This window comes from Aethalodelphis obliquidens, unplaced genomic scaffold (genome assembly GCF_003676395.1).
Source record: "Aethalodelphis obliquidens isolate GAN/ISIS:26980383/991018 unplaced genomic scaffold, ASM367639v1 scaffold41, whole genome shotgun sequence".
Taxonomy (NCBI): Eukaryota; Metazoa; Chordata; class Mammalia; order Artiodactyla; family Delphinidae; genus Aethalodelphis; species Aethalodelphis obliquidens.
Window position 1 is genome coordinate 16,393,639 of NW_020837985.1, and position 23,554 is coordinate 16,417,192.

General features: G+C 50.7%; 1 long non-coding RNA gene across 2 annotated transcripts in view; it reads left to right on the forward strand.

The window, feature by feature from the left end:
• The window catches only part of LOC113604992 (uncharacterized), a 16,553-nt gene extending 14,321 nt beyond the window's left edge, over window positions 1-2,232 (forward strand). For both annotated transcript variants that reach the window (XR_003427021.1, XR_003427020.1), the window contains exon 3: window positions 964-2,232. This is a non-coding gene — a long non-coding RNA (uncharacterized LOC113604992). The remainder of the gene's footprint in view (window positions 1-963) is intronic.
• The last annotated feature ends 21,322 nt before the right edge of the window (window positions 2,233-23,554 follow it).

Genomic DNA, 23,554 nt, shown 5'->3' on the forward strand with positions numbered 1-23,554 from the left:
ACTCTGAGCCCTGGCCCTGGTCACACTCTGAGCCCTGACCCTGGTCCCACTCTGAGCCCTGGCCCTGGTCACACTCTGAGCCTGGGCTTTGGTCACATGCTGAGCCTTACTCCTGGCCATAAGGAATGGATGCTGTTCCAGTCTTAGGACCCAAGCCCAGAGTGTTGGGGAAGGACAGAAAGGCTGCTGTGCTCACGGGCACAGGGCGCCTCAGAAAGGGCTTAAGCGGCCACCAGAGAGCTCAGGCTGGTGGGACTCTGAGTGTCCTGAGTAGAAAGCTCGGTGTCCTGAGTTGCTCTGGCACCTGCCCTCGGCCAGTCTCCCCTCTTCCTTCCCTTCCCGCTCACGCAGAGCCTGGCCCCTACCCCCGCACTGCAGCCTTCTGTTTCCCTGCAGCAGGGAGAACACCAGCACCTCCCTACCCATCCTGAAGGGCCCCAGTCTCGGGGTGGGGGTCTCTGAGTGTCCACCTGGCCCGGGAGTGTCCCAGCTAGCCCCTCCTTGAGCCTCCCTGGCTCCTTCAGAGGAGGGACAGAGAGAGACGTGGAGGATGGGGATAATTCACTCTGGGTCCCCAGGTGCGAGGGCTGCTCCTCTTTGGGCTGGTCTGGGCAGCAAGGAGCCAGGAGGCAGGGACGCCCGTGCTCCTGATCATGGGCAGCTGGTGTTCTCCAGGAGCGAGAAGGTGGGAAACTGGATAAACAAGGGAGTCCCCGCAGCCAGCGGCCAGCAGGGCTCACCTGGGACAGCCCGGCACGCCCTCCTTGCAGGTTGGGGCTGAGCCACGGAGTGGGGGGGGGCACTGCCAGCTCCCCAGTGAGGGGCACTAGAGATGGGCCAGGAAGGGTGAATAGGAGCTCACCAGCCAGAGCAGGGGCCAAGGTGAACAGGTACACCATCTCAGGGGATGTCTGCATGGGAGAGGCTCCCTCTCTGAGATGGTGCCCTTGGGTTCTGTTCCAGCAAAACGTCATGGAAACTTCGGCACACCCTGGGCAGAGCCATTATCCTGTTTAATGCGGTGCCAAGGGACAGCCGTGTCACAGGCACAGCTCCTGCCCTCCAGTGTCCATCTCCCTCTAGCACCCTCTGCTGGCAAAGTGGGAGTGTGGCGGGCAGCCTTGCTGCCAGAAGCTGGGCACAGAGGGTAGGTGTGGACCTGAGCCCATTTCACCACCAGCACCCTGTGAATATTAATAAAGGGAAAGTCACTAAAATGGAGTTGGGATGCCAGAAGAGGGCGATCTCATGCACCTACCCCTCAAGGTCAATACAGATCCCAACAGCAAGAGACCTACCTTGCATCTCTGGCAAGAAGTGACACCAAGACCAGCAGGAGGAAGGAAGATTTTTCTCCCCGCCCGACAACAGCCCAGCCAATGAAAAGCTACCACTCCGTCAACTCCCAGTTTCCTCCAATGGACTCTGTTTATAACAGCCCCTCCCAACTCCCCTTCTCCTCTGCAAAAGAGTCTCCTCTTCTTTGCTTTACCAGACATGCATATAGTTCACCACAGTTGCATTCTTTGCAAATCCCAAATTGCAATCCTTTGCTATTCCAGAACAAACACATTTTGCTGGTAAAATAACTGACTGTTATACTGTTTTAGGTTAGCAACCCCCTCCCATAGCCGAGACCACGCGCCCCTCAGGGCTCTTTCAAACCTCGCTCCAGCCCAGGACTGGAAGATGCCTCGAATGGGCAACTTGGGCCTGGCCCAGAGCACACTCCCTCCCCCTCCCTGCGCTGTGGAGAGCTCTGTCTGCTCCTGTTACCCTCCTAGGGCTCCAGAGAGCGAGGCCACCGGTAGGGGCTGGAGCAGGGTGGCTCCAGGGCCACACTTCCCACCCGGACCAGGAAGCAGGGGACAGTGGAGGCCACACTTGCTCGGGGCAGTGGAGCTTTCTCTGCCAGGTTCAGACCTCGAGTTCGTGCCCCTTGCCAGGTGGGGAAGGGTCTTGAACAGACACTGAAGTGGCTGAGTGGGCACAGGATTGCCGCCCATCTTTCCCCAGCTTGGAGGATGCCAGCAGGGATGGTTTTGAAGGAGAACCTTGTGTCCCCAATGCTGCCCTGAGGTTCTCGATCCCCAAGTTCAGGTGCCCTCTTGGCTGGTGAGGTAAAAGCCGGGTTGCTGGTCTGCGGGCAGGGACCCAGGCCACGCTGTTTATACCACCACTGGGTCCCCTCTGCCTTCCCGTGCCTGCAGTGCCCAGCTTGGAGCCTGCCACCTGGAGGACCTGTGTCGCTGTAGGGCAGGCAGCTCCTGCAGGACCGTGCGGGGCCTGGGGAAGTCAGCTGGCCTCCTGGAGGCTGGAACGCCCCGAGGGCAGCACCACCTTGCTGGTTCTGCTGCAGAGGCCTGGCCAGTGGGCAGGCTGGGCCTTGGCATCTTGGCCCCCAGGACCCTGGCAGATGTCCTCAGTCTGCAAACGGGAGACAGGTAGGGGAGGACTGGGCGAGCTGGAGACAGTGAGGCCCCTACGCACTGATCTTTTCATTTATTCACTCATCCACAGACACTTATGTACCTCCTCGTGCTGGGCGCTGTGTCCAGCACTGGCTCACGCTGGCCTTGGCTGGATTGGAAGGGGGCCCTGGGCGTGAGAAGAGTGAAGGGAATGGTCTCTGCACACGCTTGCCACAGTCCCAGGGAGCGGAGAAGACCTTTCTGGGAGGTCCTCAGGCGGGGGCGGCGGGCCGGTAGTTCAGACACCTGACTATACCCTCTGGCCTCCAGCAGCGAGAGCTTAGGCAAGCCGCCTGCTTCACTCTCGGCTTTACCATGAGCCCCCGCATGGCCAACCCTGGAAGGCACCTACCAGAGACCGCCGTAGGCCTGGCCGCGCCTGTGCCCCGTTCCCAGCACCGGCACTGCACTTCCTGGCCTGGATCCCATTTCCCCCCAGCAAGGTAGGGAATCGATACCCCCCTCAGTCCCTGAGGCCCCAGCACTGACAACTGGGAGACGGTACCCGCACTTCCTCGCCCAGGTGGGACGATTCTGAAGTGAGGGTTCTACATGGGCGTCAGAGAGCCCCAGGGGGCCATCTGCAGTGGCAGCTGGTTGGTGGACTCCCTTCCCCGTCTCCCCTGGAGATGAGCCTTCACCTCCGGAATAAGCCACCTGCTCTCCAGCCCTTGTCTCAGGGCTGCTCCTGGGAGGCCTGGAACTTAGTGCCTTCGGCACCTGGCACACAGCTGCTCAACCGCCAGCAGCTACGGCCATGATGCTAACGATTATCTCAGGGGTTGTGGGGCTCCCAGGGAGGCTGCAAACACCTGGACAGTAGACCTGCCCACGGCCGAGGGTCCTGGAAACTGCGGCTGGATCTCCCTGGGCTGCTGAGTCCGCAGAAACCTTCCCAAGTGGAAGCTGAGCCAGGTGCGCCCCCCAGACCACACTGAGGCTGCTGAGATCACATAGAGCAGGAAGAGCTGTGCACTTAACTCGCTGTTGCAACTGTTAGGACGTGAGGAATGTATTTTCTTGATTCAGTTTTAAAAATACAAGGAACAGCAAGACATAGACATTCAAGATCTATTACGACGGATCGTGTTCTGACATCACCTGGAGCCAAGTATGACTATCTAAATTCAAATTAAACAACGTAAAATCGGTTCCTCTATCACACGGGGCAACGCTTCACGCACTAGGCAGCTGCGGGCGGGCGGCTACGGGCGTGGAAGCAGCCCCGGGGGAAGGGCAGTGCTGGCAGGTGGGGAACCTGCCGCCTTGGTCACAGAACCTTCCTCCCGCTTCCCACATCCCCAGCTCCACACAAGCCAACGCTACCGCTGCATCAGCGGCTCTTTCGCTGGCAAATCAAACATGTCTCTCTAGTTCCACTCGTCCCGGTGACCCTGCGGGGCGAGCACAGCCCCGTCTTTCACTATTTGCCGGCCAGAGGCGCTGACAGTTTGTGGGGAGGCAGCCTTGCCACAGAGCCTTGCATCCCAGCCCTTGTGCGTTCTGCCGCTGCTTCCGAAGCCCTGCATATGCTTCCCAAAGACCTAACAAGATAAGAAACGTCCCAGTGGGGAGCCATCAGAGCCCATGGATCAGGGCTGATCTAACCAATTTCCTTCCATAAAGTGTCCCAAAGAGGAGGAAGGTCTCTCACTTGGCTTGCCTTGGGGCTTTACCCCGTGGCAAGCTTGAAACGTGTTCAGCTGAGCCTTCATTTTGTCACCTGTAGGATGGAGAAGGTGTGAGTGCCCTTCTCACTGGGTGGATCTGTGCAGACCGAGCTTAGGACAACAGCTCGCCACATACTGTTCATTCGTTTATTGATCACCGGCTGCATAGACTCGGCTGCCTTCTCACCCTCAGGGGATTCTACCAAGAGGCTTCCCCATAAGAGGTCCTGGGCTTCTGGACGGTTTGAGAAAGCCTGCGTCATTATGCGGATGGATCCCCGTAGTACGTAGGGGGAGACTGGTTGCTTTTCTCACTCAGCACAATTCCCTTCAGATTCATCCAGGTTGTTGCCTGTTTCAATACTTTGTTGCTTTTTATTGCTGAGAAATATTCCATGACATGGATGGACCACAGCTGGTTTAACCACTTGCCCATTGAAGGACATCTCGGTTGTTTCCAGTTTTTGGCACTTTTAAATGAAGCTGCTATACACGTTTATCCACGGGGTTTTCTTGTGAACATACATCTTCATTTCTCTGGAATACACACTCAAGAGGGCAATCGCTAGGTCATATGGTAGTTGCATGCTGAGTTTTATGAAAAGCTGTCGCGCTCTTTGCCCCTGTGGTGATATAACTTCACATCCTCACCAGCAATGTGTGGATGGCCCTGTTTCTGTGCCTCCTCATCAGCACATGGTGAGGTCACTATCTTTACTTTAGCACTTTGATGGGTGTATAGTGATATCTCATTGTGACTTTAATTTGCATTTTCATAAAGGCTAATGCTGGTGCAAATCTTTTCATGTGCGTATTTGCCACCTACCTCTGCTTATTGGTGAAGTGTCTGTTCGTACGTTCTGACCCATTTTCTTTCTTTTTTTAATATTTTATTTATTTATTTATTTTATGTTTTTGGCTGCATCAGGTCTTAGTGGTGGCACACGGGATCTTCGTAGAGGCATGCAGGATCTTTCATTGCGGTGCACAGACTTCTCTCTAGTTGAGGCACGCGAGCTCAGTAGCTGCGGCCTGCAGGCTTAGTTGCTCCGAGGCATGTGGGATCTTAATTCCCTGACTAGGGACCGAACCCGCATCCCCTGCATTGGAAGGCGGATTCCTTACCACTGGACCACCAGGGAAGTCCCCTGGCCCATTTTCTAATCGGATTTTCTTCTTTTTAATTGTTGAGTTTTGAGAGTTCCTTAGAATTTTAGATGACACTTTGCTGGATACGTGCCTTGCAAATATTTCCCCCAGTCTGTAGTCTGTCTTTTCGTCTTCTTATCAGTCTTCAGCAGGGCATAAGGTTTTAATTTTGATGAAGCCACTTTATCAACTTTTCCTTTCATGGATTGTGCTTTTGGTATCAACCCTAAGAACTCTTTGCTTAGCCCTAGATGGTATCTCTTTCCATATCTTTTTAATGGTTATAGGACCTGTAGATATGTCATCCTTTTCATTCCTGATATTGATAATTTGTGTCTTCTCTTAGTCATAATCATTCTTTCTAGGGATTTATCAGTTTTACTATTTTTTCAAAGAAAAAGAGATCTCTTGGCGGGGGTCTCTGTGACCGCTCCGTGGGCTCCGCTCGATGGCGATTCTAGGTGTTAGTGGTTCCCTGATGCAGTGGTTGGCCGACTGCAGCCTGAGAGCAGTCCGGCTGCTTGTTTTTAGTCGCACCTGGGAGCCGAGAACATCTTTTGTGCGCTTAGACGGTGGGCGTGGGGGGAGCGGGGGGAAGCAACTTTTGTGAAATACATGGAATTCAGGTTTCGCCTGTCATAAGTAAAGTTTTTTTGGAACGTAGCCACGGTTGTCCATTTCCATGTTTACCGCCTCTGGTTCCGTGTATCTCGCTGCCACCTGTGCCACTCCTGTCGCAGGCAACTCTTTACACTATAGATATCGTTGGGTTAAATATGCTATGTAATTCTTTAACCCTATGTAGTGAAACCCCAAGACCTCGTTGTTATTGCTTCAGATAATGATATTCATTTACATTGTCTCACATTCACCCTTTTCTTCCCTTCTTTCTGTGCATTTCTGTGCTTATGTTTGAGATCATTTTTCTTCTACCTCTTATAATTTTTTTGAGTGTGGTTCGCTGGGGGTAAGTTCTCTGAGATTTTTTTTCTCTGAATTTGTTACCTTTGATCTTTCTTTTTATTTATTTATTTAGGGTTTTTTTTTTTTTTTTTTTTTTTCTGGCTGTGCTGCGAGGCGTGTGGCATCTTACTTACACCACCAGGGATTGAACCTGCGCCCCCTGCATTGGAAGCGCAGTCTTAGCCACTGGACCACCAGGGAAGTCCCTGTTACCTTTGAATTTTGAAAGATATTTGTGCTTTGTATTAACTTCTAGATTGTTAGTTATTTTCTGCCAGTGGTTTGACGATGTCATTCCATTGTCTCCTGTCTTTCACTGATTATTTTCTCTTTTGGAACTCAGTTGTTAGTCTTGATGTTGCCCCTTTAAGTGTGGTGGCTATTTTCTCTGGCTGCTCTTAAGATTTTCTCTTTATCCTTGGTATTCAGCAGTTGTACTGTGATGTGCGTGGGTATGATTTTTCTTGATCCTGCTTCAGTTCCTTAAGGATTTCTTAAACCTGTGGGATGATATCTTTAATCAGTTTTGGAATCGTATTAGCTCCTGTATCTTGATGAAATGTTGTGTCTGACCCATTCTCTTTCTTTTCTTCTTAGTGGATCCACATTGTCTCAGTCAGCTGCTGCTGCTGCTGCATATCAAGTGGCTACGCAGCTCTCAGAGTTAAAGCATTGATATTATCATCCATGCATCTGAGGGTAGGCTGGGTTCAGTGCTTCTCACTGCAGATCTGGGGTCAGCTGAGATGTTCAGCCACATGTGTTTCTCATCCTCCTGCTACAAGGGCACTAATGAGCATTTTCTCTCATGATGGTGATAGCGGCATAAGAAAGCAGCCCCTGGCAAGTTACAAGATTGAGCCCCAAGTCAAGGTCAAGGAAATAAATCCAGCCTTTGGTTGAAGGGACTGCAGAGTTATATGGCAAAGGGTTGGTTAAGAAATGGGGTCCATATTTACATCTGCATTCAAGTATGTTAGACCCTTCACCATGTCCCAGATAGCAATCTCTTTGCTGTTTTCTAGTCCTTTAAAAGTGGTACTGTGTTTAGTCTGATGTTTTCTACCTACTACTCTTCTCGATTACTAAAATCTCTCTCTTTGGTTTTGTCTCAAATGCTGCTAACCCAACTCTTGGTCCTTTCTATTATACCCTAGAGTTTTATTTCATTAATTTCTGCCACTTCATTATTTCTCATTACAGATTTCTAACTTTTGAAATGGAATGTCTAATTCCTTAATTTTCCGATGTTCTTCTTTTCTGTTATAAGCGTTTGAGTTTTAAAATGCTTATCAGTTTTCCCCTGGAAGCTGCTCTAGCTTTATCCCAGTGTTTTGTTGCGTATTGTTTTGTTTTCTGTAGACTTTGTTAACTGTCCAATTTAAAGTACTTGAAGATTTTCATCATGGTGTCTTGTTTTTGAGCAGAGTGCCTATGTTGTAATTGTTGGGTGCAGGGTACAAGATATGTTAGCTGTGTTGTTCAGTGTTTTTACTAAACTTCTGCCCTCAGGTCTGTCAGTTGTTGGGAGAGGTGTGTTTAAACATTCCACAGTGTTGCTGGTTTTGTCCATTTCTCCTTGTTGTTCTAGCACTTTTTATGTATTTTGGAGCACTTCTGTTAGATAGATACACATAAGTTTTAAGTTGTTAAAAAAAAATTTTTTCCGGTGAGTTGAATATTTTGTCATTTACGTCTCTTAGTGATTTTTGCCTTAAAGTCTATTTGTCTAACATTAATAGTATAAGTCCATGATATCTTCTTCCATCTTTTTTTTTTTTTTTCTTACAGTACGCGGGCCTCTCACTGTTGTGGCCTCTCCCGTTGTGGAGCACAGGCTCCGGACATGCAGGCTCAGCGGCCATAGCTCACGGACCTAGCCACTCCGCAGCATGTGGGATCCTCCCGGACCAGGGCACGAACCCGTGTCCCCTGCACTGGCAGGTGGACTCTCAACCACTGCGCCACCAGGGAAGCCCTCTTCCGTCTTTTATGATGAATTTTTCTGTGGTCTTTTGTTTTGAGTGTTTTTCTGGATGAAAACAAAAACTTCAGTCTAATAATCTGTCTCTGAGCTGGTAATTTTATTTATTGTGGTTGCTAAGGCAGGCAGATGTATTTCTATCATCAGTTATGTAGTACTTTTAATTTTTTCTATCTGTTTTTTCTCGATTATGACTTCTTTTTTCTGTACCTATGCAGAAGGTAACAAACGCTATTTCTATGACCCTTTGGCATTGACCCTTTATGCCTATGGCATCTCTAACCTCTCTGTGAACCACGTAGAAACCAGAGAACACTTCATCGTTAAGCACGTTCCTCCTGTCTTTTCATGCTGTTTGTATCCCACGTTGTCTTATTTTCTTTAACCTCCCAAATAAGAAATTATTATTTTTGTGCTCTCTAGTCAGTGTTTGTTTTGCTTTATCCACATGTCTTAGTCTGCTCGGGCTGCTACAACAAAACATCGTAGACTGGGGGGCTTAAACAGCAGACACTTATTTCTCACAGTTGTGTAGGCTGTGAGTCCAAGATCACTACCTTGTCCTCTGTCTCCCATGTTGAGCTGAGATCTGCATAGGGTGTAACTGCTGTTGCCTCCGAGACGTGTCTTTTCTCTCTGGCAGCTTTTAGGATTTTCTCTTGGTTTGAAATCTGGACATTTTACTCTGAGTGTGTCTCAGTACAGGTCTGTTGTGATTGCTTGACCTGAGTATTCATGTCTTTCATCACTTTTGGAAAATCATCCATTGCTCTTTTCTTTGAACATTGTCTGTGCTCCATTTTCTGTGTTCTCTTCTTCTGGGATTCTGCTTATTTCTGTATTAGCCTCTCTCCTTCTGTTCTTCATGTCTTCTAGTTTCTTCTCTGTGTTTTCCATTTCTTTTAATCTCTAGGTTGCAGTGGAATAATTTGTTCAGCTCAAATTCCAGTTTATTGTTCTCTCTTCATCCATGTGTAATCTGTTATTTAATTTCTCCTTAAGTCTTTATTTTTGAATTTTATTTTTTTTATGCAGCACGTTCTTATTAGTTATCTATTTGATACATATTAGTGTATACATGTCAATCTCCCAATTCATCCCACCACCATCTCCCTTAAGTTTTTATATTCAAAGATTACATCATTCGCTTCCAGCAGTTTCCTTTATTTTTTTGCCTAATATTTTTTGATGGTATCTCGTTCTTTCCTCATGTTTTCTATGCTCTTTTATTTCTTAAAGCAAATTTATTTTTTATTATATATCTATGATTTCCAATGTTTGAAACCTTTGGTGGTCTACTTCTGCTTACTCATTGTTTCTTGTTTTCTTGTGTCTTTTGTGATTTTTTATTTTTTAGCAGATATTTATTGAGATAATACCTTTGGGACTCTGACTTCTGAGTTGAGCAGATATTCCTTCAGAGAGGATTTTCCTTTGTTCTTCTAGGTATCTACAGGGTGAAACCCATCATTGCCACTTAACATTTATTTTGTGGCTTGAGGTTGTTTGGAATAAACCAGTAGTGGAAATACAAGCCGCAAGGTCATATGAGAGTTTCTAATTTTCAGGAATAACTTCTCTTCATATGTTTTTCTCCACGTAGAGCCAATACTGACACAGACAAGCTTCCTTGTGCAGAGAGTATCTTTTTTTCTAGTTTAGTATTTAATTTAGGGCATATCCCTTCTGAAGCTCCTCATTTATGTTTTTTTACCTTCACTTCCTCTCTTATGGAGGCCAGTGCCTTGTCTGCCACCCAACCTGTGGCTCTAGGTGACTGGAAAGAAGCAAGTATCCTGAAGGCAGCTGCCAGCTTCACTACTTGCTGTCCATATATTGTCAAGATTGTTTCCTTTTCTTTTCTTTTTTTTTTTTCCCCTTCCTTCCTTTCTCCCTGCCTCCCTTTCGCCCTCCCTCCCTCTCTTCTTTCCTTTCTTCCTCTTCTGAAGTGTTCACATTAGCTTGGCATACAGTTGAAAAGTATTTAGAATGTTTTTTCATGCAACATTTTTAAGTGTTTTGTAATAGGAGGGTTTTTAGCTGCCCGGTTAGACCTGTTGCTGGGGGAAAGCATTTCTATAGCCCTTCCTTTATTCTCCTTCCTTTGTGACATGTCTAAGCCTCCACTTGAGCATCTGACTGTAGCCGGGACAGTGTGTGTGCACGTTACGTTCTTGGGTTACGTGGGAGCATTTGGAATACTTCACCACTAAGTATGGTGTTTGTTTTAGGTTTCTGGTGGGTGACTTTTAGTAAGTTACTGACATTTTTTCCAGTTCCTAGTGATCCAGGATTTTTAAAAAATCATATAAGTGAACGTTGATGATCCTCTGGTTATTATCCTTTATCTCCTTGGTTGACATCTTTTTCTAAGGCTGACTCATTCTTAACGTTTCTGGAGCAAATTGTACTTGGTCATAACCTGTTATTATTTTAATACAGCCGATTAGCCAGTTTTTGTTTTTAGTTCACAGTTACGTGGACCTCTAGTGTTCCTTTCTTGTACTGTTTTTGTTTTGTGGTAGTATCGGTTCTGCGCTTGGCCTATGAAGGGAGTGAGTTGGTAGGAGCGTTCCAAGTGCTTGAGACAGAGGATGACGTTTCAGAAGGTGGACATGCTTGTTCAGAGGTGCACACAGGCTTTGGCGACCCTGTGTCCAGCACCTTGTGATTTGCTGCATATGTATCAGGACGGGGGGGGGGGGGCCTTTGCTGTGGTTGAGGGGCAATGTTTGAAGGCTACAGTCCCTAGCTCCTCTGTGTGTCTTCACATGGCCCGTTGAGTCCAACCGTCCAAGGGACCGACAGCTCAGAGCACCTGAGATACCTGTTCTCCCTAGAAGACTGCTTCCTATACTCAAAGTGGACCCTCAAATTCTCAGTTTTCTTGGTTTTTAAAGCCTACGTACAGGTGACAACTTGGGCATGCATATATATTTTGGAGAACTTGTCACTTTGAAAGAGATGCTGCTTTTGCGGCCCACACACTCCCCTCCCCGAAGCGTGTGCCCCGAGCTGCAGCAGCGCTCAGCAAGGCGGAGCGTGCTTCCCCGCCACGCCGCGCCGCTCTGGGCTGCTGAGCGCTGCGCTTCGTGTACGTGAGCCAGAAGGAAATACTTCCTGCCCTTGCTGAGGTCACCATGGTTTGGGGTTTTCTGCCACTTGCACCACACCGGCTTTTTTTTTTTTTTTTTTTTTTTTGCGGTACGCGGGCCTCTCACTGCTGTGGCCTCTCCCGCTGCGGAGCACAGGCTCTGGACGCGCAGGCTCAGCGGCCATGGCTCACGGGCCCAGCCGCTCCGCGGCATGTGGGATCTTCCCGGACCGGGGCACGAACCCACGTCCCCCGAATCGGCAGGCAGACCCCCAACCACTGCACCACGAGGGAAGCCCCACACCGGCTCTTAAGGAACACGGTGGCCCACCTTAGCAACGCCACTTGCGGAATCACGCGTCCTTCCCCAGCACGTGAGCTTTCTCGTACTCTGCATGGAGTTCTGAGGGGTCCGGGTGACTGTAGGCGCTTCCCTTCACGCTCTTCCCTCAGTTCTAGCCAACACTCTGCCCTCTGCCTCCACATGGCCTTGCAGGCCTGGCCTGGGCCTACTCACCTTGGCTGGACCTCCTTCTCTATCCGGCCAAGTTTCGACAGGTCGTCACTCAGTTGCTCTCCTGAAACCATGTGCAGTTCCCTCTTGCCCTGGTGACTCAGGGGATTAGCTCACAGCAGGCTTCAGAGAGCCTCCACCATGTCGGCTGGCTCCTGTGCCTCGACCGCTCCTGCGTCCTCTTGCCAGCAAGCTCCTCTGGGCCTCTGCACGGTCTCAGCCACGACCTCCTGTCTCTGCAGCCTGCAGGGACGGTCCCAAGCTGCCATCATGCCCACCCCGTCTGTTTGCTCACTCTCTTCAGCAGATACCCCGTCTGCTGCTCACGGAGCAAGCGTGACTGTGGGGAGTGCATCCTTTCAACTTCCCGGCCCCTTCCCACATGCGCGCTCTCCGTGCACTCCTGCCCGTCGCTCTGCTGGCTCACGGGAGAAGCATCCGCTCTCCCTGCCGAGGCTGCGGCCTCTGCTCTGGATCCCGTTCCGTTCTGCCTGCACCAGCTGGGCCCCTGCCTCCTGCTTCTGTCCTCCGCCGACTGGCTCCCCACTCTTCGCAGATAAAGGCTCCCAAGTCTTTACACTCTTAATGTGGCACCGATGTTGACCCTTGATCTGTTTTTTCTAAACTCTAGCCTCTTACAGCTCCTTCCTTCCACAGTGACTTCTGGAAAGAGTATCTATCACACTGGTGACAACACGTTTCCCAGTTCACCTGAACTCCTCATCCTGCAATACGCTGGTATCTCCCATCATCTGCCATTGAAAGCGATCCTCATCAAATCACCAAAGACCCACCAGGTCCAAATTTAGGGATTCTCCATATTCACACGTCTTGACTTCCCGGTTATCTTACACTGCACCTAACCGTCCTCCTGGTGGAGAGACTCCAGTTTCAGGTGCCATGGTAACTCTCACGTAGTTGACCTCTTGCCTCTCTTGCCTGCCCTAACAAAAGGGATGCTCCACAAGCTCCTATCCTAGGATTTGAGTCGGGAGTAGCTGGGGGATGCCATTCCTGGACCCCAGCATGAGCAGCAGGGTGTGAGCGCAAAGCCTGTGCTTGGAAAAGGGACATGCGCGCAGTAGGAGCCTAACAGAGGCTGGAAATCTTCAGTCCTGGAGTTGCTGGCCAAGCCTCAGGGAGCTCCTGGCCCACCTAGACCTCTGGTTTAGAGGGTCCAGATGTGACAGAGAGGGCCCTCCTCCCTGCCTGCCCCACAGCGCCTCCTTCTGCGGCCACCGAGACTCTTTGGAAGGTTCCCAGGCTGCCCCCACCAGCAGTCTCCCTGAGTCAGACCAGGTCGGGGCGGGCTGGAGTGTGGGTAGACGGGGTAGGAAGGTGAGCTGCAGATGGCGCTGCCCCCATCCTAACACCGAGTCAACGCCACGGGGGAGAAAGCCTTTGTTTTGTGCGCAACTGTGACTCTGACTTTTCAGCTGTCTTTGGACAGCTGCATCTCAACTGAAAACCGAGAAAAGGCTGACCCTGCTGCTGTCTACCTGCTCAAGTTTCAGATGCTGGACAAATGCATGTGGAAGAATTTGTGAGTCCACCCACCTGTGCCAGTTGGTGGGTGAAGTGCATGCTTATTCAGCAGAATTCCTTGTCTTCTGTCTCCTGGAAGCTGGTAGCAAGAGCTGACGGAGAGCAGCCATGGGGCCTCCCCCGTCAGAAGAGGGCTGTCCCCAGGACGATGTCCCACTCCCCACGCTGAGCAGTATTTCTTTCGCTTCAGGGATGTCTTACGCCCAAATCATTGTGTCTCCCCCACTGACCCTGGGCCCCCCCAAAGGTCAGAAGCATCTGAGCACTACTCTTCATGGGTGGGCCTCAGGCCCTCGCTTCCAACAATACTGAGGCCCTCCAAGGTGAAGGGGAGTCAAGAGTGGTTGTCAGCAATAAACAGACTTACAAGTCTTGATTTCAGAGAGAAACAACTTGTAGACGAAATCGCTGTGGGGAAGGCTTGGCCTTGCTCTAATTTGACCTGCCGACCTGCCGGCTAGAGCCAGACAGATTCGATCTCCCCACTCCTTCCCCATTTCGAGGTCCCTGGAAAGTCAGACCACCAGTGAGCTAATCAACGGAAAACAAGTTTAATGCAACAGGTTCCAACCGTCTGCAGCCAGTCGGCTTCATCATGGCAGCCTGAGGCCCAGGAGCCCAGAGGCCAGTGTCAGGAAAGTCACCAGCCCCGCACTGCTGCCCCTGCAGCCCTGCCTGCTGCCGACGCCCTCCTCTTTGTATCTATCTTCTATGTTTTCTTTGATGACTGGTTTCTGGTTGTTGCACAGGTCCTGCTTACAGCACGCCAAGAACAGGAAGGGCGTGGGCTTTATGAGCACGAACGACTTGGGCATCTGTGGAGGTGGACTGATTGTCCCACAATACTTTACGCACTGCTTGGAAACATACAAGAACCGTGGAAATGTTCCTAATGGGAAATAAGGACAGAGACAGAAAGGAGTCACGTGAATTGAAAACGACACCAACACCATTTCTGTCTGAAATCTGCCCGACCCTGACCCTTCCGGTGGCGCCTCTCAGAAGCCCCGCTCAGAGAGGGCACCTGATGGGGAGTCGGGAGCCATCACCACAGAGGAAGAGGATCAGGTCTTTGTGTTCAGATTTGCTCCTGGGAGTGGGGTGTGGCATCGGATGCCCCCAGCCTTGGTCTGTCCGCGCGCACCGGGAACCTGGGCCTGGCAGTCTCCGTTTGGGAACGTACAGGCTCCTTAGGCCTCAACTTCTCAAACGCAGGGCCGCTCAGGCCTTTGTGACCACGGACAGACACATGAGAGCAAGGGGCTCCCGGCCATCCCAGCCAGTGCGCGGAGCTCGGAGCTGCCCCCTGAGGGGCCGCTGCCCAGGGCCTGGGTGTGAGTGCTGTGCCAGTGAGCCTGCCGCAAGGGCACAGCTCAGCGCTGGGAGACGGGGCCCGTCTTCCGACTTCACCTCATCTCATATTTCACCGTGCAGTCATCTTTCCACACTAAGTTATCAGGTCCACGTGAGGCCTCAGTGGGGCTTACACCTCGACCCACTCAGCACCCCGCACACTTCCTGGAACATGGAAGCCTCCAGAAGCGACTGACGAACGGAAAGTGAATTCTCCAGCCCTGACGAAGCCACTGCTGGGTCACGCCGGGGCCCTCAGACTCGCCCTCGGGAGAGAGCTCCTCATGCGGCCAGAAGTCCTCGGGCGAATTACAGATGACCCAGCAGTGGTGTCCAGTCGTTTTAAAGCATGCACACTCCTTTCAGAACATATTTTAAGCCCATGCCCCTAATTATGTACATCTCTTGTAAAAGCTACTCTTGGTGGGACATCTGAAGTCCTTAAAGCTTAATTTTTCACTTAGAAGTGAATGAAAAGAAGTCTCCGTTACTTTCTTCCTGCACTTCAGTACTTCACCCTGACCAGCGGGCAATGCGTGTTGCCCTACGTCGGCCCTGCTGTGACTTAGCTGGGTCTCCTCCATGGTCCACCTGCCCTCCTGGCTTCACAGGACTTTGCTCTTCAAATTTAAAAAAAGGGTAGCTTTCATATTAGTTATTCTCTACTGAGGAAAACTAGACAGACCCTGAATCCTGAAAGTATCCCACTGACCTGCCCGTGGAAGCCCAGTACTAACTGAGATACTTACTCACGGCCACAGTACTACAATACGAGACGCCCTGGCTACAGTTTGTTGGTCTTTGACAATCGAAACCGTTCTCCTTCTCGCAAACGTGACACCTCAGTACGTCTGAAATGAGGAATAAAAAGAAAATGGAATGTGGCAGCTCTCAGGTCCTGTCAGACCAACACCCCCCATCCTCTCCTTCCTCCAAATGAGAACAGCCTGGGGTCCCGCTGTCTTCCCAGCTCCCCACAGCCCGCCCCATGCCCGGAGCTCCTTCTCTGCTCTCTGGGCTTCCCTCATCCACACACAGGGTGTGTCTCTCTCACACCTCCACACCAAGACCCACCACACGAACCCGACACGCACAGACACTCGTCCCAGAGACACGCAAGCTCTCACCGTCATATGGCAACACCCAAGGCTCACCTCCCCCCACCCCGCCCAGCCTCAGGGATGTGCCCCATCCACACACAACACTGTCGTCTCACCTCTGACTTCTCTAGAAAAAGAAACACCACAGCTTTGGAGTCTGCTCTCACACACCCTTTCCATCCCGCTTCCTGGCCCGCCCCACCTCCTTCAGCACCCGGCCCCACCTTCCCCTCCCGAGACCCCGGAGCGGCGGCCCACTGTCAGCTCTGAGTCACGGCGGGACTTGCTGCTGGGGGAGAAGCTGGTCACGCTCCTGCAGCTCTCTGTTCTCAAAGGCAGCCCCAGAAGGCCCAGCGATGGCTGCGCCAGGCTTGGCCTCCAGCCTGACCTCCCCCAGGAAGGCAGGGCTGTGGCAGGGAGAGCTGGGTGCTGGGGAATAAAGCCAGCCTTCCGGACCTGCTCTCGGGGGGCTCCACATCAACAGGCTCCCCCACTAGGCATCCAGGAGCTGACCACCCTCTTCACGGTCTTTTGCCCACTGAGTCCTCTGTGCTGCAACTGTCCAAACCCACGTGGGGCCAGGGCGGCACCCAAACGGGGATGGCCACCCCCGAGTCCACACAGGCGTTCCGGCCCACCGCCTCCTCCCAGCCCAGGAGGCCGAGGGCCTGGAACTTACTTTGACTTACAGACACGGTGACGTTGGTCTCCACCCGTGGCAGGCTCATGAGCAGCAGCCAGACAAGGAGGACGGTCATCTCCGAGGACGTCCGGCCCTGAACGTGAGAAGCGAGCAGGCCACGTGCTCAGCCCTGTGGCTCCGCGCTTAGATCTGGCCCCTGTGCGTCCACCAGCATTTGGAGCCCTTCCCCGCTGGACACCGGGGCAGACCCTCTCCTCCTCGCCCATGGGCCTGGGGCCAGGTGTGGCCTCTCGGTGCTTGGTGGCCTGTCACCGCCACTAAGTCCCCTCTATCCCCAGGGACGTCAGCACTCCCTGGAACTCTGCATTCATTCGCCCACGCCCCAGCAAACCTGCTCGGCAGGTGTGCCCGCTGCTGCTCCCTGAAGGCTGCACCAGGTTTCCCCCACCGCGGATCTGAACTCCTGCTCTCAGGAGCCCTCATGGGGCACCCTCCCACCCAGCACCACAGGCCTTCCTCCTCCATCTTCATCTCCCTCTCCATCTGTGGCCAGGGCATCACCATGCATCCTGACCCCAGGGCACAGGAAGGCGCGGGTACCCCTGCAGCACCCAGCCCATCCCAGGCTGGCCTTGCCACCCCGGATGCCGAGGCCGGCTCTCCTCTCACCAAGCCTGCAGGCCTCACGCGCCCCGTGCACTCCTGCCCGCTCCCTTCCGGGCTCCCCTCTCCTGCTCCTTCTGGAATGTTCCCCAAGTTCCACACCCACATTCGCCCTGCTATCTGGCGGGTGGCGGGTCAAGGAGGCGAGACATCGGCCATGCAGGGCCCTCCCGCGGAGGGAGCGGACACCCACCGCCCCTCCCACTCCGCAAGACCCTGCCCCCTGAGAGCGGGCCGCGCACGCGCACCCGGCGCCTGGCGCTAGGGGAGAGGCTGCTCCAGGTACCCCTGGTGCTCGCACCCTGTCGCTTCCCGGGCCACACGGGATCGCGTTGTGGTTTCTCCCACGTCGTGGCCCCAGAGCGGCGTGGCGCGTGGCCGTTCCCCGCCTGCGTTCTTCCCGCAGCCCTCTCCTGCAGACGTGCCTTTGTTAGCACTGGCAGCACCTTCGCAGGAATTCTGTTTTTTTACAGTGGCGGAGCATCCACGGCCTGGATGTAAGAGAGTGTATTTACAGAGCCTCCTTCGATGAGCCTTTGTGTTGCTTACAGCGTGTCGTACTAGAAATAGAGCTGCAGTTGTCCGTAATGTTATTTCTTACGAGTGCAGGTACACCGGAAGGACGGTTTCCCAGAAATTCGACTGACAGTCTCAGGTTCAATGTATTTGCAATCTAGATGCACTTGCCCAGCAGCTACATCAGTTTTCTCCTCCCATCTCTGAGAAGTGTGAGTGTCCGTTCCCACAGTATCGTAAAAAAGAATGCATTCTTATCCACCCTTTGGGTTTTCACCAATCCAGTAGATAAAAATAGTATCCCGTAGCATGAATTTGCATTTCTTTAATTATGAGTGACGTTGAGCAAGTTTTTGCATTCAGGTAGATATGTGTATTCCTTTTCCTGTGCTCTCTATTCAAGTCTGTTGTCTAAATGCACTGTGACAGTAGTCCACTGTCTGCCATAAAAAGTCAAAAAAACTTTTTTCCTATCTGATACAGGTCTTGGTATTTTTGCCAAGCAGAAGTGCTTGCTTTTCATGGTCAAAGATAAACAAAGTCAGACACTAGTTAAAGTGGTAAGGATGGATTTTGATCAGGAACATTCTATATCAGTGGGGAAAAGAGTCTGTGTGAGGGGAACTCCACTTGGATTTGCACAGGGGTGACTGGGCATCTCAAAGAGAGAGTGAGGGAGTACGGAGGTGGCGAGAGGGGCTCAGTGGAGTCAGGGAGGTGAAAATTACAGAAGCAGGAAGGCACGGTTGGTCCCTGTGAAACCCACTTGGGTTTGCTAACTGGCACTTATCTAAGTTAAGCTCCCGCCCTCCCACGGAGGCTGGGAGAAGGGGCCCATCTTCAGGTGGCCGCCGGAACACAGTTCTTCAGGCGGGTACTTTAAGGCAGGGGTGGGGGGATTTGAGTCACCCTAGGGATGCGGCCTTCAGCTGTTAGAAGCGACCTTAGTGTTTGCTCTAGTCCTTACAGGCCAAGCTTGAGGCTTAGTTGATAAAAGGCCCAGAGGAGCCTGGCTGGAGTTTGGTCAGGAGAGGAGCTTTATCACCATCTTTTCTTTTATGGTTCTGGATTTTGAATGGTAGTTAGAAAAAAGCTACAGTAACCAAGACAGTGTGAGGCTGCAGCTGCAGAAAGCTTAGACATACGATCAACAGAACGGACTAAAGAGTCAAGAAACAGACCTACCCATGTGTGATTGATCGATTTTAGACAAAAGTGCCAAGCAAGATAATGCAATGAAGAAAGGGCCACCTCTGTGACAAATGGTGCTGGGACCTTTGAGCAACCAAATGCAAAAGATATGCCCCCAAATGAAAAGAACTTGTAAAAAAGAAAAGCAAAAACATAAACGTGACTTTCCCCTTACCTCACATCATATACAAAAATCCATTGGAAATGGATCACAGGTATAACTATAAGCTATAAAACTTATCTAAATACAAAGCTAGAAGACTTCTAGAAGGAAACAGGAACAATTTTTTCAATCTTGGGTTAGTCAAAGAATTTTTAGATAAGACACATAAAGCATGAATCATGCAGGGCAAAACTGCTACAGTTTGTAGGGAAAGAACGCTGATGCCTGTAGCTCCTCTGGAAATGAATCAAAAGATAAGATGAACTAAAGCATGGTCGGAGAGATGGATGGATATGTGGAAAAACTAGTCAAATGTTAAGGGTGGACTTTAGGTGGTGGGTATCCTTGTATTTGCTGTAAATTCTTTCAACTTTACTGTTTCAAATAATTCATATAAAGTGCCAGGGATTAAAAATGTGCTCTACAGAAAATTCCTTGGCGGTCCAGTGGTTAGGACTCCATGCATTCACAGCCACGGGCCCGGTTCGACCCCTGGTCGGGGAACTAAGATCTCGTGAGATGAGTGGCGTGGGCAAAAAAAATTATTTTTAATAAAAAAAAATGGGCTGTACGTGATTTAGCCCAGATTCAATCCATTATGAGAATCATGACACAGAGCAGAAAATATTTCAACAAGAGGCTGAATTCGCCTCCTCAGCTAAAGACTGAAGGTCCAGAATTTGGTTGCATAACCCTGAGTGTAGGAATCTAAGGCTTTGCAGAGTTAAATGGGCTGGGGGTGGTATTTAGAATGTTTTAGGATTGCTAATCACAGTCTTACAAGCTATGGGGATAGAAAAAGGAATAAGAATATCATTAAATGAATGAGAATTAAAATAGGTGGCCTTTCACACCACTCCCGTTGTCCCTGATACGGCAAAGACTGTGCGAGAAGAAAAACGGCCGATGGGAGAACTGATGTATCGAGGACAACTTAGCTAAGGCCCTCTTCTCCCAATTCAGGCAAAAGGTGTATTCTTTGGAAATGAAACTCATCATACATTTATGGTTTTGCCACAGAGGAGTTTGAATTTGCCAGCATATGTGAAAATCCAGTGTGGTGGGTTTCAGTCTGAGAATCAGCAAGTAGCGACACTGATAATACCACGTGCATGACTTCCCTCAAGGAAATGTGTGATAAGTAACCTTATTCACTGCCACCTGGAAAGAAATCACCTGAAGAGATCTCTGGAAAAAAGATCCTGGGGATTACTCTGGACCCTGGATTATTTTGAGCACCCCCCACCCACAATTTTAGCTCCAGAGGTTACAAAAAGTTGTAGAAGGCAAAGTTCAGCAGCAGCCTGTAAACTCATTTTTCCTCTCTGTTGGGGCCACTAGTTTGGGAAGGAAAATGATGACCTGGTCAAATCTCTGTGCTGGTCCTCCACTGAGGGTGTCGGCTAACAGAAAGATAACAGGGTGTCACATCTGTGAATTGCTTTTAGCAGGAAATACCTGATCCTCCTAGGGGCTTACTTTAAATAAACCTGGAATCTACAAGGCAGGGGTATATGAGTCCGGGAGCCTTGGGACTCAGGGGAGGGGATGCTAGGTGGGGTCCGGGTGGGACAGGGATTTCAGTGGTGAAGATGCTGTGTGGGTTCAGTGGGCCATCCGTACCCAGAAAGGTGATAATATATGCCATATATCATCATATATTATATGGCACAGGGGGTGGTGAAAGGAACACCCACAGGAAGGGCTGCTAGGTGGGTAGGAGAGGCCATGGGACCCCAGGGGAGGGATGCCGTGTGGTCAGAAAGGATGGGTGGTGGTAGTGGATCTGCGACCCCTGCTCCAGGAGGGCAGGGCCAAACCCTAGGATCTTCAGACACTGACCTAAGACCCAGTCCAAGCCTGCAGCACTGCCCCCACCACCCTGCGTCCTGCCCAGACCTTTTGGCACCTTCCCGCCCCCCCATCCGTCATCCCCCCTGCCCCCCCATCCATCCCCCTCCCCCCCATCCATCCCCCTCCCCCCCCATCTCCTACCCAGATCTTCTGGAATCTGCCCCATCCCTGTGTCCTGCTCGGACCTTCTGGAAACTTCCCCTCCCCCCCCCCAGTCCACATTCTCCCCAGACTTTCTGAAACCTTCCCCTCCCCACTCCCAGCCCGCGTTCTGCCCGGACCTTCTGGAACCTTCCCCTCCCAGCTCCCGGCCCGTGTCCTGACCGGACCTTCTGGAACCTTCCCCTCCCCGCTCCCAGCCCGCGTTCTGCCCGGACCTTCTGGAACCTTCCCCTCCCAGCTCCCGGCCCGTGTCCTGACCGGACCTTCTGAAACCTTCCCCCACATCCCTGCGTCCTGCCCAGACCTTATGGAACCTTCAGGGACACGACCTCAAGACGGGCTCCCACAGGCCGTAGAGAGCGCAGCCGCCGCAGGTGAGTGAGGAGAGGCTGGTCAGGCTCAGAGCGCAGACCTCACCCCGGAAGTACTGAAGGGCGTCTCCCGTCAGGCTTTGCGCGGCCTCTAGAAGGTTTGGGCTGGCCTCGGGGCGGAAGCGCGTCCCCAGAGGCGGTTCCCTCAGAGCGCCTGGCGGCGGGCTGGTGCCCGAAGGTCTCGGAGGACACGGACGGGGGAGATGGTTCCGGAAGTTCTGGGCAGGACGGGTGTGGCGTGGAGGTCTCCAGAGGGACCACACCAAATGCTGGGCAGGATGCAAAGAAACCAGATCGTTCACACATTGCTGGTGACCCAGAAGAATGGTGCAGCCAACGAGCAGGACAGGGTGGTAGTTGCTTTAAACGCTAAACAAGCAACTACCAGAAGATCCCCAGATTTACTTCTCTGTTTTCCCCAGACAAACTGAAACGTGTCCATAGAAAACATGCATGGCTGTATATGACAGCTTTATTTGTAATATCCCACGACAAGAAACACCCCAGATGTCCTGCAGTGGGTAAACAAGCCATGTAACTTTCTCACCTGGGAGATACTCAGCAGGAAAGAGAGAAAAATGTGACACATGCGCTGACTTAAATGAATATTCAGGGACTTATGCTCAGTGAAAAAAGACGATCTCCCAAGGTTACATACACACTGTTTCTTTTATATGCCGTTATACAGGTGACAAACTTTTATAAATGGACATGAAATTAGTATTGCAGGGGCCACTGTCTCCAGATATGGGTGGAAAAGAGGTTCGTGAGTCCATATAAGGGAAATTGCAGTGATGAAACCAATCTTCTTCCTCACTATTGTGAATGGAACTACCCTATTAGTCGTAATACTGTACTATATTTTGCGAGATATTAACAAGTAACTGAGTAAAGCACTCGCAGGATCTTTCTGTATTTCCTGCAAGTGCATTTGAATACACAATTATCTCAAAGTAAACGTTCAATGGAAATGAAATGTTTAAACAAACATATCATTAATTACATTATTATTTAAATGGCTACAATTAGGAACTCAAGACTTTTGGGGTAAACAAAAAAATGCTCTTTATTAGAGACATGCTTTAAAACAAGGACATGAAAAGATTGAAAATGAAATATAGAAAATGGTATACAATTTGATTGCCCCCCAAAGGACCCTCTTATACACACACACAGGCTGAGTAAATATTAAGACAAGAGCGTTACTTATGTGAAGAGCCACGTTGTGTAGAGGCGAAGGGACAAAATAGCAGAAAGACATTACAATCAAAATCCATACGCACCCCTAACACGGGCTCAAAATACGTACAGAAGACACCTTGGTAGAATTTAGGTACTGTAGACAACTCCATTATCCTATATTTAGTTATCATCAACACTTCCCTCTCCATAGCTTCTAGATGCTGGAGCAAGGAGAAAAAAACATCACAGCGATAGACCTGGATCAATAATCTTTTCCTGAAAGGAGCAGACAGCAAATGTTTTCAGCTTTGTAGACCTTCTAGCCTCTGTCACTACTACAAAACATTGTCTTTGTGCGGGTGGAAGCAGCCATACAGGCTAAGTAAACATACGATCGTCCCTGTGTTCCAACCAAGCTTTAATTACAGACACGGTTGGTGGACAGGGTTTGTCCCACACACTCCTGTTTGCCAACCTGTGCTATAGAAGTTCTGAGCAGCCTCATTAACAAACTAGGAAAAATCAGTATACATAACGACAGACCCAGAGATGACCACATACAGCTTTTTACAGGGTCGCATGTGACTCTACAAGCTTGAGTTCATGCCATGACGTAACCCAGCATCAACAAATCTCAAATGATTGACGTTACTTAGAGTTCCTTCTGTACTTCAGTGAAATTAGGCTAGAAATGATTAGTCAAAAGAGAGCCAGGAAATCTCCAACTGCTTACTAATTATTCAGGGCACTTCTAAACCAATTACACAGAAGACAAGCCCCAACAGAAATTGGGAAATAGTAAGGTCTAAACGATTATGAAGTTATGACAAGTTGAGAGTGCGGGGAAAGCAGCTGAAAAAGTGCTTAGTGCAAAATATATCACATCACAGGCATCTAGTAGAAGAGAGAACAGGGTGAAAGTTTCCTCAGCTTCCATTCAAGATGTTAGAAAAAGAAGAGATGATC